This window comes from Triturus cristatus, chromosome 1_2 (assembly GCF_964204655.1).
Source record: "Triturus cristatus chromosome 1_2, aTriCri1.1, whole genome shotgun sequence".
In the NCBI taxonomy this organism is placed as follows: Eukaryota; Metazoa; Chordata; class Amphibia; order Caudata; family Salamandridae; genus Triturus; species Triturus cristatus.
Window position 1 is genome coordinate 1,131,579,344 of NC_140580.1, and position 15,208 is coordinate 1,131,594,551.

The 15,208-nt window shown below is 45.1% G+C and overlaps 1 protein-coding gene across 2 annotated transcripts in view; it reads left to right on the forward strand.

Moving 5' to 3' along the window:
* The window catches only part of RALGPS1 (Ral GEF with PH domain and SH3 binding motif 1), a 1,694,135-nt gene that overhangs the window by 221,030 nt on the left and 1,457,897 nt on the right, over nt 1-15,208 (forward strand). For both annotated transcript variants that reach the window (XM_085613823.1, XM_085613822.1), the window contains exon 2: nt 1,569-1,668. The gene's annotated coding sequence lies outside the window, so the exon portion shown is untranslated. The remainder of the gene's footprint in view (nt 1-1,568; nt 1,669-15,208) is intronic.

Here is a 15,208-nt window from a genome sequence, read left to right on the forward strand (position 1 = left end):
TTCACTATATGAGGTGAGTACTCGTAATGATGATCAAGTGACTTTGTAGGTCTGGCTACAGACAGCCTTAGGGGAGCCAAAGCTCAGGTGAACAACCAAAAACAGAACACATCTAAAACCCCAGGACAGGCTGAACTTCCCACCGCTGACGCGGATAGCTACAGCTCTGGAGCACCATTCTGATGATCACAAGTGGCACTGTCAGGATAATGTGGAGAATAGTGGAACCCAGGAGTCATAAAGGGGGATTGGTTGTTGTCTAACCCTATATGGACGTGTATTCAAGTGGGTGTGTAACAAAGCTGTGCGCCTCTGTTTTGCAAGCATAGCCTTCCAGCGCCTGATGTGAGAACGAGGGAGCTCCAGCAAATCACCACTACTGAATTCAATTTATCTTACTAGGATTAAATACAGTGTATGTGGAGCCCATGTAACTGGACTGACGATGCCACGCTGAATGGGTTTATGCACATCTCGCTGTACAGTGCTTAATTTGTAACAAACTAAGTGCCAGGACCTCTTATCAGGAGGCCACTGCAGTGCTGACAATGACAATAACAACACAACTACTAACCTTCACACTCCTACTAGTGTGACAAGTTAGGCTATTGAAGGGACCTGAAGCTTCAAGAATGGCTTGGGCAGCAGGTATTAGTAATTTTTAATGTATATTGGATTAATAAACAACTGTTGTCATGCTCATCTCTAAATTAGACAAACATCGCCACCATGTGACCGACTTTCATAAGTGCTGGTGTTGGCAATTAAGTGCAGGTGCTGAGCAACTGGAAACCACTGGCTCAAGTCAAGCACTGACATCGCACTGTACTGGGAAGTTACTAAATCATCAAATTCATCCTTCCGGTTAACACATTTAGTTGTCCAAAATTAAAGCAAGAGAACATGGGATGCGCGCACGTGCCTTATGAACATTTTGCAAATAACCCTAATCTTTTTTTTTTTAAATTATTTATTGCTTTCCATCTAGTTCTAGCTGATGCCACATAAATTAGCAGCAGACAGAAAGTAGCTTGCTCTTCTTTAATGAGGCGCTGCTGTTTGACCTTCAAGCTGTGGATGTATATAAGAAATGTAATGAACCAGCTAATGCACTTCACTAGCACAGTCTATTTCACTCACACCACATCACTCGAGCATTACTCACCTGCACCAACTGCGTCTCCACACGTCGGAGAAGGTGAGAGAGCAGGACTGGTAACGTTGGTAACAGCTATAGAGAGTACCCCGCTGTGGGGATGGCATGAGTACTCCTCTGTGGCCCATTTCTTGTCCTCCACGCGTTACTTGTGCAAGGCACTAAGTTATATTGGGTCAAAGGCATCTGTATAGCCTACATGTTCTGAGGATACCATTGTAGGCTGGGGTACGTTTCAGCAAGACGTAAGGATGCCCCTATTTACGTTTGTCCATACAACCGTAATATCACTGTGCCCTGGTCATCTACTTATGAGAGTGTAATCTTGATGTCTGATGTGGTGCTTGAATTTTGACTCTTTATTGTATTTAAATTCAACATACATATGTTTTTTTAAATTGTCTTTGAACAGAACATACCGACCTGTTTCTGAGAGCGTTGGGAGCAGTCGAATGCAAAGCCTTGTGTGACTGAATACATGGACTCATCCCAGGACACAGATCACAACATGGGTAGGTTGCATTCATCTAACTTTTGTGGGTTTATATACACTAAAGGGGTGCATTTCACAAACGACTCTAAAGAAGGTGTAGAGGGGAACAACCTTTACAACGCAACTTTTACAACGCACTACACTTACAACACATTTTTTACAACGCAACATCCACTACAACGCATTCCATTACATCACATGACACTACAACGCATTTTTAAAAACTACCTTTACAACGCATTCCATTACATCGCATACTACCTTTACAACGCATACCATTACAACGCATAATATTACACTACACTATCCAACACTTACCCTACTGTTGCAACCCCTGGAGTTAGAATAGTAATTTTTACCCCTATACTATCCAACACTTACCCTACTGTTGCACCCCCTGGAGTTAGAATAGTAATTTTTACCCCTATACTATCCAACACTTACCCTACTGTTGCACCCCCTGGAGTTAGAATAGTAATTTTTACCCCTATACTATCCAACACTTACCCTACTGTTGCACCCCCTGGAGTTAGAATAGTAATTTTTACCCCTATACTATCCAACACTTACCCTACTGTTGCACCCCCTGGAGTTAGAATAGTAATTTTTACCCCTACACTATCCAACACTTACCCTACTGTTGCACCCCCTGGAGTTAGAATAGTAATTTTTACCCCTATACTATCCAACACTTACCCTACTGTTGCACCCCCTGGAGTTAGAATAGTAATTTTTACCCCTATACTATCCAACACTTACCCTACTGTTGCACCCCCTGGAGTTAGAATAGTAATTTTTACCCCTACACTATCCAACACTTACTCTACTGTTGCACCCCCTGGAGTTAGAATAGTAATTTTTACCCCTACACTATCCAACACTTACCCTACTGTTGCACCCCCTGGAGTTAGAATAGTAATTTTTACCCCTACACTATCCAACACTTACCCTACTGTTGCACCCCCTGGAGTTAGAGTAGTAATTTTTACCCCTACACTATCCAACACTTACCCTACTGTTGCACCCCCTGGAGTTAGAATAGTAATTTTTACCCCTATACTATCCAACACTTACCCTACTGTTGCACCCCCTGGAGTTAGAATAGTAATTTTTACCCCTATACTATCCAATACTTACCTTAAATGCAATGTAATATTATGCGTTGTAATTGTATGCGTTGTAAAGGTAGTATGCGATGTAATGGAATGCGTTGTAAAGGTAGTTTTTAAAAATGCGTTGTAGTGTCATGCGATGTAATGGAATGCGTTGTAGTGGATGTTGCGTTGTAAAAATTGCGTTTAAGTGCATGCGTTGTAAAAGTATGCGTTGTAACGTCATACATCCAGGTGTAGATGCTAGATGCATAAGTTACATCTTCGCATACACATCATTCAAGGCTACTTTTTTATGTGCTTGTTGTAGGTAATATACATGAAAAAAGTATGTTTCTCAAACAGGTCGTCCATAAGCGCTGTTCACCAACATAAGTGCCTTGCATTAAATAGGGTTATGGAACTTGTCGAAGTATGCTTTTAGTTGCTTTTTATCCCAGTTTTCGCTAAAAGATTTACTACATAAATGGCACCTTTCCAAACTTTACTAAAAAGATGGGCTGATTGTTGCACATTCCTGCACTTCCTATATTTTTTACTCAGTGTCCACTTCCACAAAAATGCAGTGATTTGGGAAAGTAAATTTGTATTTCACAGCCCAGGCCAACCTGCTACTAGCTTGACTTAAAAAAATGTTTTTATGCGGGCAAAATTCTGGTTAATGCCCCATTGCTGGGTTTCACACATTTGCTGTGATTTCTGTTTTCCTCAGAGGTTGTGTATTGTCATATAATTATGTCCTGTGGGAGACTGGCGTGCCTTGCATGAATTTTGTCCTCATGTGGAACGTCCTCATGCTTCGATTTTTTTGGCAGACAACCTGCAAAATGTATTTCCCAAAATAGGCATAACCTTTATGAAAATTGCATGCATTATGTAGCAAAAAAAATCACAATTTCACTTTTCCCTAGTTCATGCATCTTGTGTTGACAGCCACTTGCAAGTCTGATCATTTGTAACCTGTGCAGAACGTGCACATTTGTGTTGTACAATATAGACACTCACAACAAAACACACACACACACACACAAACACACCAATAACACAGGTGGATTTTGCATCTATGTATGTTTCTCACTCATGCTTTTTCAATTCACAAGTGGGGCTAACATTAGCTTTTTAAACTGGGTCCGAAGTGCAATGTTCATCTGTGATATTTAATTTGTAATTTTAGCGATAGGTAGTCATGAATTGCTGAACTCTAAGCACTATGGGCCACATGTGCAACAGGTGTTAGCAGTTGCGAAAGGAATATTGGGCCATATGCGACTGCTAAAGAGCCTTTTGCCATGTACCAACCCTATTTTGCGACTTGGTTACCTATTACTGACTCCCAAAACAGGGTTTGCGAGTCGGTATTAGGAATGGGAGTGTCAAGGGCAGCCCTTCCTACTAGCCAATTACAGGAGGATGTAGAATGTTTTGCGGTCGGAATGTGGTCGCAAAACATTTGCAGTTTTCCACCTATTTCAAGTAGTGGGTAAGCCAGTTGCAAATGGGAATGGGTCCCCAGTGGACCCCTTCGTGAATGGCAGCAAAAACGTTTTAAAGAGCAGGCTGTGATCCCAGGACCACTGCCTGCTCCTAAAAAACATGCATTTGCAATGCAATAGGTCTCTCATTTGCGAGAGTTAAAGCTATTGGCGTTGTAAATGACAATGTCTTTTACCCATGTGTTTTGGTTTGGGGTGGAGAAGAGTGGATTTATAAACAAGCATTTGCAATGCAATCAGTTTCACATTTGTGAAACTCAGAGCTCTTGGCTTTGAAAATGATAATGTTTTGTACATTATTTTTGTATGCAGTGGAGTGATGATATTTGCAGAGTGCTATTGTCATTCGTATGACTTTGCGGCACTGGAGATCCGGAATATGGGAAATAGGGTATGAGGGAGGGTAGACAAAAGTAATATGCTGGCTGGAAAAATAAAGTAACATGAAATAGCAAACACTAGTAGGGAATGCAAGATTAAGTAAAGCTTGTGAAATGTAAGCAGGAACAACATAGTTACCTTAATGCTTTTACACTTATTATTCAGAAATCGTTAAGTGTTTTTGCCTGAGAAGTTAAGAACATGACTACAGGGCCGGAAGGGACCTCTTTCAATGTCCATTGCTAATATCCTTACAAAACATAAGCAGTATGGTTTAAAAAGACCACATCCCTGAACACAGAGCCGCAGTACACATTTTATAAACTAAAATAAGGAAAATCGCGGATATGGATCACATTAAATATTTTCCACTGTACGCATCAATCAGGTATTGCAATATCTCCAGGAATGGTGCACTTCCCCACCCGGGGAACACAATGTTGTTCAAAGAAAGAGGAGACAATGAAAGTAGCACTTCACTGACAAACTCTGTAAAGTGGTGCTAATGTGTGTGGTTGAGAATAAAACCAATCTGCCCATTTTGCAACCACTTTGTATTGCTTTATTTAGTTTGTTTTGTTTTGTATTTTGAACCTTTTTTTCTCTCAGTCCCGAGGTTGTTTTTTGGAATAGAAAAATGTCAGCAAAAGACGACATTTTAAGCCAACGTGTTTCTTTCTTCTTTGGATCCATTTCACAGGGGAACTATTAAAGGAAAGGAGAGGAAAGAGAGGGTAGGAGCCGTTTGTTGAAGTCTTTGATTTTCAGCAAGTGAGCCGAGGAGCAAACCTAATGCCGTCAAATGTCCTCATTGGAAAATGTTAGGGCGGCAATCTGCCCCTTTGGAACTGGAGAACTGGTGCGCATGTAAAGTGCTCCAATACCTTATGGCCGGGTTCGAGCTATAAGTGCATGAAGAATAACAACAGGAAAGCGGTGCCTCCGTTAGTGAGCGTAGACACGAAGCGCTCCCAACTGTGCACGCACGTCTAATTGAAAAGTAAACACCGCTTCATATGAGTGCACAGAGCAGCTGCACTGATTTTACTACAAATATCCTCATTGGAAAATGTTAGGGCGGCAAGCTGCCCCTTTGGAACTGGAGAACTGGTGCTTACATAAAGTGCTCCAATACCTTCCGGTAGAGTTCGTGCTAAAATTGCCAAAAAAATCAAGCAGTGTTGTGAGGGTGCAGTACCACAGGCTGTCACTAGGTGTGTCTTGGGACCTCTTTCGGCCACATATGGTACTGCACCTTGCAACATGGCTGGGCAAAGTCCATGGCGCAGCAGTGAGAGCTGCTGACTGGTGAACTGGGGATCTGTGTTTGAGTCTGCTGTCAGCTCAACATCCTGTGATAATGGGCTGATTGTTTAATGTCCCTGAGCCCATGGCTAGGTGCACATTTAATGTAAAATAAAATAAGAATTCAATGCAAGGATCAACGAGAGCACTGCATTGCAAATTATGCGTAAAGAAAAAAAAAAACAAAAAAAAAATGAGCAAATCAGCAGTGACCTCGGAGGGGCGGTGGGGGCCTGCGAGCAGTGTTGTGAGAGGGGTAAGGAGGAGGCACGGGAAGATTAAGGGACATGAAGCAACCAAAGCAGTGTTGTGGAAGGGGTGAGTGAGAGGCACTGGGAGACAAAGCGCCAGAAATCAAATGATGCAACCGGAGTTTCATTGCACCAGTACACAGAGCAGTTAACAAGGAAAGAGGCATGACAAATACAAAAAGAGTTCTCTCTAAGTATAAATAACCTGAACAGTAAGAACACAAGTAAAAGGGTCAGTCCTCATGGGAGGATACAAAATTCCAATAGGAGGGGCTTATAAGTGTATTCACCAATGAAAAGCCAGCATTTCTAAAGTACAGCAATAGGAATGAATGAAAAAGATGGGTGTTTTTTCAAACCCAGATCCTAGATACAGCATACTTCGAAGAGACAACGCCAGCACTGCCTAGGCAAGACCTAATGAAACTGAAATATTTCATTTTTCTTTTTGAAACGCATACTGTTTTCCCTTAAGAAAAATGGGCTGCATTAAAAAAAAAAAGTTGCTTTATTGAAAAGCAAACACAGACATGGTGGGGTGCTGTCCCCGGCAGGCCACTACCCCTGTATTTTTGGCGATTCCCAATGGGTCGCAAATTGCGACCTATCTGATGAATATTGATGAGGTAGATCAATTGTGACCCCGTTTGGAATCACTATATATGTCTGAGACACATTTGTACATTGCATTTTGCGAGTTCCTAACAGCCATTTGCAAAAAAGTGCAATTAGGGACTCGCAAAATTGATCGGTCGTACATGTGCCTCAAAGTGAGATACAGAGTAGATAGAGCATGTCCGGGTTTAAAGACAGAAAGGCTTTGAAAGTCTCTAAGACAATGCATATAAAATATATATTATTTGAGAGTCCATACAATTCTCATAAGACAAGGCTGTGGGAGAGTCAGGGAATGTTCTGGTACAGGGGCAGAACTTTAGGCTGGAGGAAAAAAAGGACCTTTTCTTACACTGTGCAAAGTTTAGTGAACTCACGTCAAGTATTGTTGCCAGACACGTGAGGCATTTGAGGCCTAAAGTGGGTTTTACGTTTGGGACAGCATAAAGGATGATTAGACAGAAGCTCTGCTTGACAAGCATTGTGATCAGAGATGTTAGAGCTGCAAAGAATAAAGTCTGAACTTAAGGAACAACAGCCGGGTCATATAATGAGCCCACGCAGATTTATTATAGTAGATTTAAGTAGATAAACAGAACTTCTGGTGTTCCATGGCTTGACAAGTTCCCTTTCCAGCTGCCTCAGCGCTCCTCCTCTATGGAACTCCAGTTTAACAGAGCTCAAAGGGTGAAAGTAGCATTGCATGTGAGGTAGAATGGACCCATTTTGTTTTGATAAATACAGATGATGGCAAATTGAACGGAACATAACACGTCTCCTCTACAAAACTAGTGCAGTTGCCAAGTACAGCAGTTTGTCCAAGTGCTGTACATCTTGTTTGCTCACAAGTTAAGATGAGTGGCGTCCCACCACATCCCCATCCCACCTTGTCGCCAGGCTCCTGCCTTCAAGAGGTCTCACTGCGCGGAACTACTACCCACGTTACAGAGAGCCTCGCGTTCTAGATTTAAGCTATCCCTCAAGTGAAGCAGGTGTTACAGATGCAAATATCACACTCGGCATCTTTCATGGCCTTGCTCACTCTCTTTGTATTTCGTTTGTCTTCTTTGGTCTCCTGGTTTCTCTTTTAAAGAAGCGTCACTCCTAGTGCTGGTGAAAAAGTTCAAGAAAGCCCCACGCTTCTCCACACAGGATAGAACATCCCTAAATCAACCATATCTGCACCACTTCCAATCCACTGTGCAAATCCTACCCACCACCAATCCCTGGTCTCGTGCCAAAGTCCTGATTATAAACACACTGAACAAAAGGTGCTCTCAGGAGCCCTTTCCTTTAATCCTCAAAATCATCAACTCCTCTCCAGGTGAAGGCAGGTTTCCATCATCACCCAAGTCTGGTCCAATTACTTCACTGCATCAACCTACACAACTTGAGACGAGTATCAAAGTTACCACTCGTGAGCAAGAGCAGTGAGACCGCTGCTGCACACAACTTCTGTCTTACATTAGCAACAACAGTCTGTTGAAGTCACTTTAATCTGGATTCAGCCACCAACATAGTGCTGAGACATGAACACTTCCAACACTGGATGAGACATTCAGGATTATGTATTAAAGTAAGGTCTATAAAATGGTTCCAATAATTCCTCTCTACAAGATACAAGTTGGGAACATTGGCTCATTAGCATTCTCTACACATACCTTAAATTTGGGATCAGCTGGGCTCACTTCTGCGACCCTGTTTGTTCAATCTATATAAGGAACAACTTGATGCTATACTTAGGTCAACACATCGAGCTCTGTCAATCTGCAGATGATACTGGTCCATACAAGAGTCTCCACGTACAGTCTTCGAGTCAGTTTGGGGGTGATCATCCCCTCAGAATTTTTTTTGAATGCACAGGTAGTTTAAAAAATTCAATGTGACTTGGCCTATCATATGTTATAGAATATTTTTGCATGTTATATTACCTTTGGTTGCCACATTTAACTGGATTTTCATCTATATGCTATGACAGGAACCTACTTTTGAATTTAGAAATGTCAGAATGAAAAATTTAAAAAGAACACAAACTGCACAATATCGGTCCAGAGATTGTAAAGCGACATACTTTATAGACTCATTCATCAGCGCTATTGCTCAAGTTATGTAGCTGTATCCCGATAGATCCCGACACATAACAGGTCATCCCAATCAAAGTGCCTTGTACAAGTGCTAACCTCGAACAAAATCTCACTGTGTGAGGAGACGGTACAAGGGTGTGTGGAGCATGGGAAGTGGGCGGGACCTTGAGCCTATTGCCCACGCAGCAGTGAAAGTACTTTAGAGGGGGCATTGTCAGTAAGAGGGGGAGGGGCTTTATGCAGCTCACTGTCCGTGACCCACTGGAAAGCCCTCCCCAAGTCCCCCCCAAATAAAAACAAAAAGGAGGCTTCAAAGGCTACCGCTGATGTCCCAGGGGGATTGAAAATCCCCCGTGGACATCAGCTGTGCTCAGCCTCAAGACAATGTGAGTTGGAAACAGTCTCTACAGGGGTTTCAAACTCACATAGTCTGCCATTGTGCGATATCGTCGCCTCATCAGGTGATCACGTGCAAGGAGCCTATATCGTGTGACACATGGTGACGCCATGGGAGTTGGCAAATCTGATGGCATCTCAGACAGCATTTCAAAAAATAAAATTCCAGCAGTGGTGTTTAATAATACAATTTCTCTCTCTCTCTCTCTCTCTCTCTCTCTCTCTCTCTCTCTCTCTCTCTCTCTCTCTCTCTCCCCCTCCCTCTCTCTCTCTCTCTCTCTCCCTCTCTCTCCCTCCCCCCCCTTATATTTTGATTGGAAAAAACAAAGGGTAAAAGGATGTTATAGTTAGGTAAAATTGTCAGTTAAAACATTACAATTTAGACTCAAAAAGCCACTGATATTCACCAGTTATAGTTTACTCAAGGAACTATAGCTCACGCCCCCACCATGAACCTGGTTGTAATTTTGGATGTCATGAGTGACCATATCAATGATGTTATAGAACATGTCATAAGTGATGTAATATGAAGTCTTAAGCAGTGCATAGTAAGTGCACAAGGCATTGTTCCCCCATGGGCAGCTAATTCCGTCTGTGCACAGAAGCCCATGTGGGTAGCCCACCGTCCCCATTTCAGGCCCCCGATTGATGGATCACACTGACACTTTCCAGGAATCATACCATTTCTCACAGCCTCTCCGAGGGTTACGGAAAAAAGAGCTGGCACTCTCCCATTGTGTGCACTGTAATTTTTACTTGCAACACACAAGAAACAAGCTCAACATGTTGTATTCACATGACTAAGGCCAACAGTAGCCAAAACACGTCAAGCTTGTTTCTGGTGTGTGGTAAATAACAAATACAGTGAAGGCAATGGGAGATGGCTGTCACCTTTTTCTGTAGGAGACGCTGTGAGAAATGTAGTTTTAGAAAATAAAGAAATAAATAGGTCATTATCATGCAAGACCACTGTTTTGTCTTTGAATATCTTTTGTTTTGAAAAATATTTGCTTGATGTCTACTATCAGTTCTCTGTTTTCATAAAGTATTCACTACTGTCACACATTTCCACAGATTAGGTAATGTATTCTCATAGGTCACCTTCTTATGCCCTGAATGCCTTAAATGATTTCAGCAAACCTGTTGCAGCATTATTCAACTAATGAGTACAATCAAGCCTTGGAACTTCAAATATGCCAAAATAATCACGAGTATGCCAGAGCCACCACTATATGAGGTGTGGACACTCCTATGAATGCCATACATTATATATGCCATGAGTTACCACAAGTTTGCCATTGCAATCCTCATAGCAGGTTTGTGTATGATTGTGTCAGGGTTAGCATAAAATCATATAGATTGACATTATCATGGCTTCTAATGCCACAGATGCCCACAATGTACCAACAATAGCCATCAATATGCCAGACCCAATATTATACTGGGGGTGGCGAGTAAACACATCTTCGTAAATATTTTCTAATTTGACATAATTCATATCCATGGTAAAGACATAAAAACTTTGGAGGATGCTGCTTGTTTAAATTGCAGTCTTTACCTTCTTTCAGTAGGCCACAGGCAAATTCAGAAAACAACAAATCTGGAGAAACTAGTTCTAACAACCAATTTTTCATCAAAACAGTTTTCTTCAAATATTTGTTTTTTAGCGTGACTGGTGGCAATCCTCCCCTCACCCATTTTGTGTTATTTTCGTAGTGCTCCCCTAAACATATTTCCTTTCCTCTGTCTTGCTTCTTTCAGAATGGTCCCACATCCCTTTGTCTCAATTTTGTGGCACTTTGGATCCAATGCAGATGTCTCCTAGTCACTCTGCCCTTGCACCAAACATATTGTCCTTTTCTCCATTCACTCCCACTGTTTTAATTACCTACTTTTCTCCCTTCCAGCTTGTCTTCTGTTGGTGCTACCATACTTTTTGAGGTAGACATGGAAAATAGACTACCACAAAGCATTTATTCCTTTACTTTTTGCAATATTTGAAGCTCTTTAAAATGTATTTCTCAATAATATTCTTTACATTTTAGGAATGCAAAAAATGTTTTATTTTGTAATACATTCTGTACAAAGAATCCTGATATCGCTATTTTTTTCTGCGCTTATTTTCTAGCTTCTCTTTGGCCACCATATGCCTGCTTCAGTTACTCTTCATTTGTTTGTCCCATTCCCTGCAGCAGGGCCCAAGTACTTGTGTCTTTCCACTGGTAGCATTTTCGGAGCTACTATTTTAGTTTAGTTGACGCACTGCATAAGTGCTCATGTGTTTTTCAAGCTGTCGTCCCCATGTGCTTCTACCCCTTGTCATCTCTGTTTGTTACTTGTCCCCTTCCCTCCTGTCCCTTTTTGTGCTGTTAGTTACTTACTCCCTCTCTCCAGCTCCATGTTATTGCTTGCTTGCTCCTACCCACCCTCTAAGTGCTGATGCTTGCACCGCCCATGCCCCCTCTGCGTGTAGCTGCTTGCCCCCACCCTCCTCTCCATGGTTTTACTTGCCTCCTCCTGCCCACCTTCTCTGTGTTTTTACTTGCTCCCTCCTGTCCTTTTTCTCTGTATTGTTGTGTGCCTCCTCCTGCCCTCCCTCTCTCCCCTCCCTCTCTGTGTTGTTGCTTGCCCCTCCTACACTCCCCGTCTGTGTTGTTACTTGCCCCCTCCGAAACACCCCCTCTCTGTGTTGTTGCTTGCCTCCTCCTGCCCTCTCTCTCTGTGTTGTTGCTTGTCCCCTCCTGCCCTCCCTCTCTGTGTTGTTGCCTACCCCCTCCCGCCCTCCCTGTCTGTATTGTTACTTTCCTCCTCCTGCCCTCCCTCTCTGTGTTGTTGCTTGCCCCCTCCCACCCTCCCTCTCTGTGTTGTTGCTTGCCCCCCCTGCCCTCCGTCTCTGTGTTGTGGTTGCCTCCTACTGCCTTCCCTCTCCGTGTTGTTGCTTGCCTCCTCCCGCTCTTCCTCTCTGTATTGTTGCTTGCCTCCTCCTGCCCTCCCTCTCTGTGTTGTTGTATGCCCATTCCTGACCCCCCTCTCTGTGTTGTTGCTTGTCCCCTGCTGCCCTCCCTCTCTGTGTTGTTGCTTGCCCCTCCCATCCTCCCTCTCTGTATTGTTGCTTGCCTCCTCCTGCCTTCCTTCTCTGTATTGTTGCTTGCCTCCTCCTGCCCTCCCTCTCTGCCCTCCCTCTCTGTGTTGTAACTTGCATCCTCCTGCCCTCTCTCTCTGTGTTGCTGCTTAACCCTCCAATCTGTGTTGTTGCTTTCACCCTCCAGCCCTCCCTCTCTGTGTTGTTGTTTACCTCCCCTGCCCTCCCTCTCTGTGTTGTTATTTGCTTCCTCCTGCACTCCCTCTCTGTGTTGTTGCCTCCTCCTGCACTCCTTCTCTATGTTGCTGCTTTCCCTACCTATCCCCCCTCTCTGTTGTTACTTGCATGTGTCTGTCTTGTTGCATGCCCCTCCCACTCTCCCTCTGTGAGTTGTTGCATGCCCCTCCCACTCTTCCTCTCCGTGGTTTTGCTTGCCTCTCCTACCCTCCCCACTGTGTTGTTGTTAGGCTCCTCCTGCCCTCCCTCTTTGTGTTTTTGCGTTTTTGCTTGCCCCCTCCTGCCTTCCCTTTCTGTGTTGTTGCTTGCCCCTCCTGCCCTACCCTATCCGTGTTGTTACTTTGCTCCTCCTGCCCTCCCTCTCTGTGTTGTTGCTTGCCTCCTCCCGCCCTTCCTCTCTGTGTTTTTGCTTGCCTACTCCTGCCCTCCCTCTCTGTGTTGTTGCTTGTCCCCTACTGTCCTCCCTCTCTGTGTTGTTCATTGCTCCCTGCTGCCCTCCCTATCTGTGTTGTTACTTGCCTCCTCCTGCCCTCCTTCTCTGTGTTGTTGCTTGCCTACTCCCACCCTACCCCCTCTGTGTTGTTACCTGATCCTCCTTCCCTCCCTCTCTGTGTTGTTGCTTGCCTCCTCCTGCCCTCCCTCTCTGTGTTGTTGCTTGACCCCTTCTGCCCTCCCTCTCTGTGTTGTTGCTTGCCTCCTCCTGTCATCCCTCTCTGTGTTGTTGCTTGCCCCTCCCACCCTTCCTCTCCAAAGTTTTGCTTGCCCCTCCTACCATCCCTCTATGTGTTGATGCTTGCCCCCTCCTGCCCTCCTTCTCTGTGGTGTTACTTGCCCCCTCCAGCACTCCCTCTCTGTGTTGGTGCTTGACCCCTCCCGCTCTTCCCCCTCCGTGTTGGTGCTTGACCCCTCTCGTCCTCCCCCCACTGTGTTGGTGCTTGACCCCTCTCGCCCTCCCCCTCCGTGTAGGTGCTTGACCGCTCCTGCCCTGCCCTTCCTTGTTGGGGCTTGACACCTGCCGCACTCCCCCTTTGTGTTGGTGCTTGACCCTTCCCACCCTCCTCTGTGTAGGTGGTTGCCCCCTCCCAACCTCCCTCTCAGTGCTGTTTGTTGCCCCCTCCCACCCTCCCTCTCGGTGCTGTTTGTTGTCCCCTCCCAACCTCCATCTCGGTGCTGTTGATTGCCCTTCCTGCCCTCCCTCTTGGTGCTGTTGGTTGTCCTCCCTCTCCCTAGCTGTGCTGTTGGTTGACCCTCCCGCCCTCCCTCTAAGTGTTGTTGCATACCCCTCCCACCCTCCCTCTCCGTGTTGTTGCTTGCCTCCTCCTGTCATCCCTCTCTGTGTTGTTGCTTGCCCCTCCCACTCTCCCTCTGTGTATTTTTGCTTGCCCCTCCCACCCTTCCTCTCCAAAGTTTTGCTTGCCCCTCCTACCATCCCTCTATGTGTTGATGCTTGTCCCCTCCTGCCCTCCTTCTCTGTGGTGTTACCTGCCCCCTCCAGCACTCCCTCTCTGTGTTGGTGCTTGACCCCTCCCACTCTTCCCCCTCTGTGTTGATGCTTGACCCCTCTCGTCCTCCCCCCACTGTGTTGGTGCTTGACCCCTCTCACCCTCCCCCTCCGTGTTGGTGCTTGACCGTTCCTGCCCTGCCCTTCCTTGTTGAGGCTTGACCCCTGCCGCACTCCCCCTTTGTGTTGGTGCTTGACCCTTCCCACCCTCCTCTTTGTAGGTGGTTGACCCCTCCCAACCTCCCTCTTGGTTGCCCCCTCCCAGCCTCCCTCTCAGTGCTGTTGGTTGCACCCTCCCTCTCGGTGCTGTTTGTTGTCCCCTTCCAACCTCCATCTCGGTGCTGTTGATTGCCCTTCCTGCCCTCCCTCTTGGTGCTGTTGGTTGTCCTCCCTCTCCCTAGCTGTGCTGTTGGTTGACCTTCCCGCCCTCCCTCTAAGTGTTGTTGTATACCCCTCCCACCCTCCCTCTCCGTGTAGTTGCTTGCCCCTCCCACCCTCACTCTCCATGTTGTTGCTTGCATCTCCGTTTTGTTGCTTGCCCTTCCCACTCTCTGGGCATCGGTGCTTGTACCCTCTCATGCTTTTGCCTTTCTCCGTGCTATTGTTCATCCCCTCACAAACCATTGCACCCTCCTTCCCACTCCATCCTGCTGCTTGTCCTCTCCCTCCTAGACTTGCATTGTTGCAGGCCTCTTTCTGCGTTGTTGCTTGCTCCCTGTCAACTTTGTTGCTTGTCCCAATTACCTTCCTATCCCTACCCAGGTTGTTGCTTACCCCCTCCTACCCCATCCCATTTTCTTGCTTGCCCATAACATCCTCCCTCTATCTTGTCACATCCCACATTATTGTTTGCTCCTCTCACCTCTTCCCACATTGTTGCTTGTCCCATCGCATGTCCTTTTCCTTCCAGAAAAAAACAAGCATTGACAAAGCCAAATAGGTCTCGACTATACAATATATCGGCTTTGTCAGTGTTTGAGCCATGTGTGCAGCAAGATGGACAGCATAAAACACTATGATGCAGCCAACACTGGCTTGTCATATCACTTTTCTTTTCTTATTGCTGAGGAGGGTAGGGTGGAAGGCATCTACACTCTCTGTG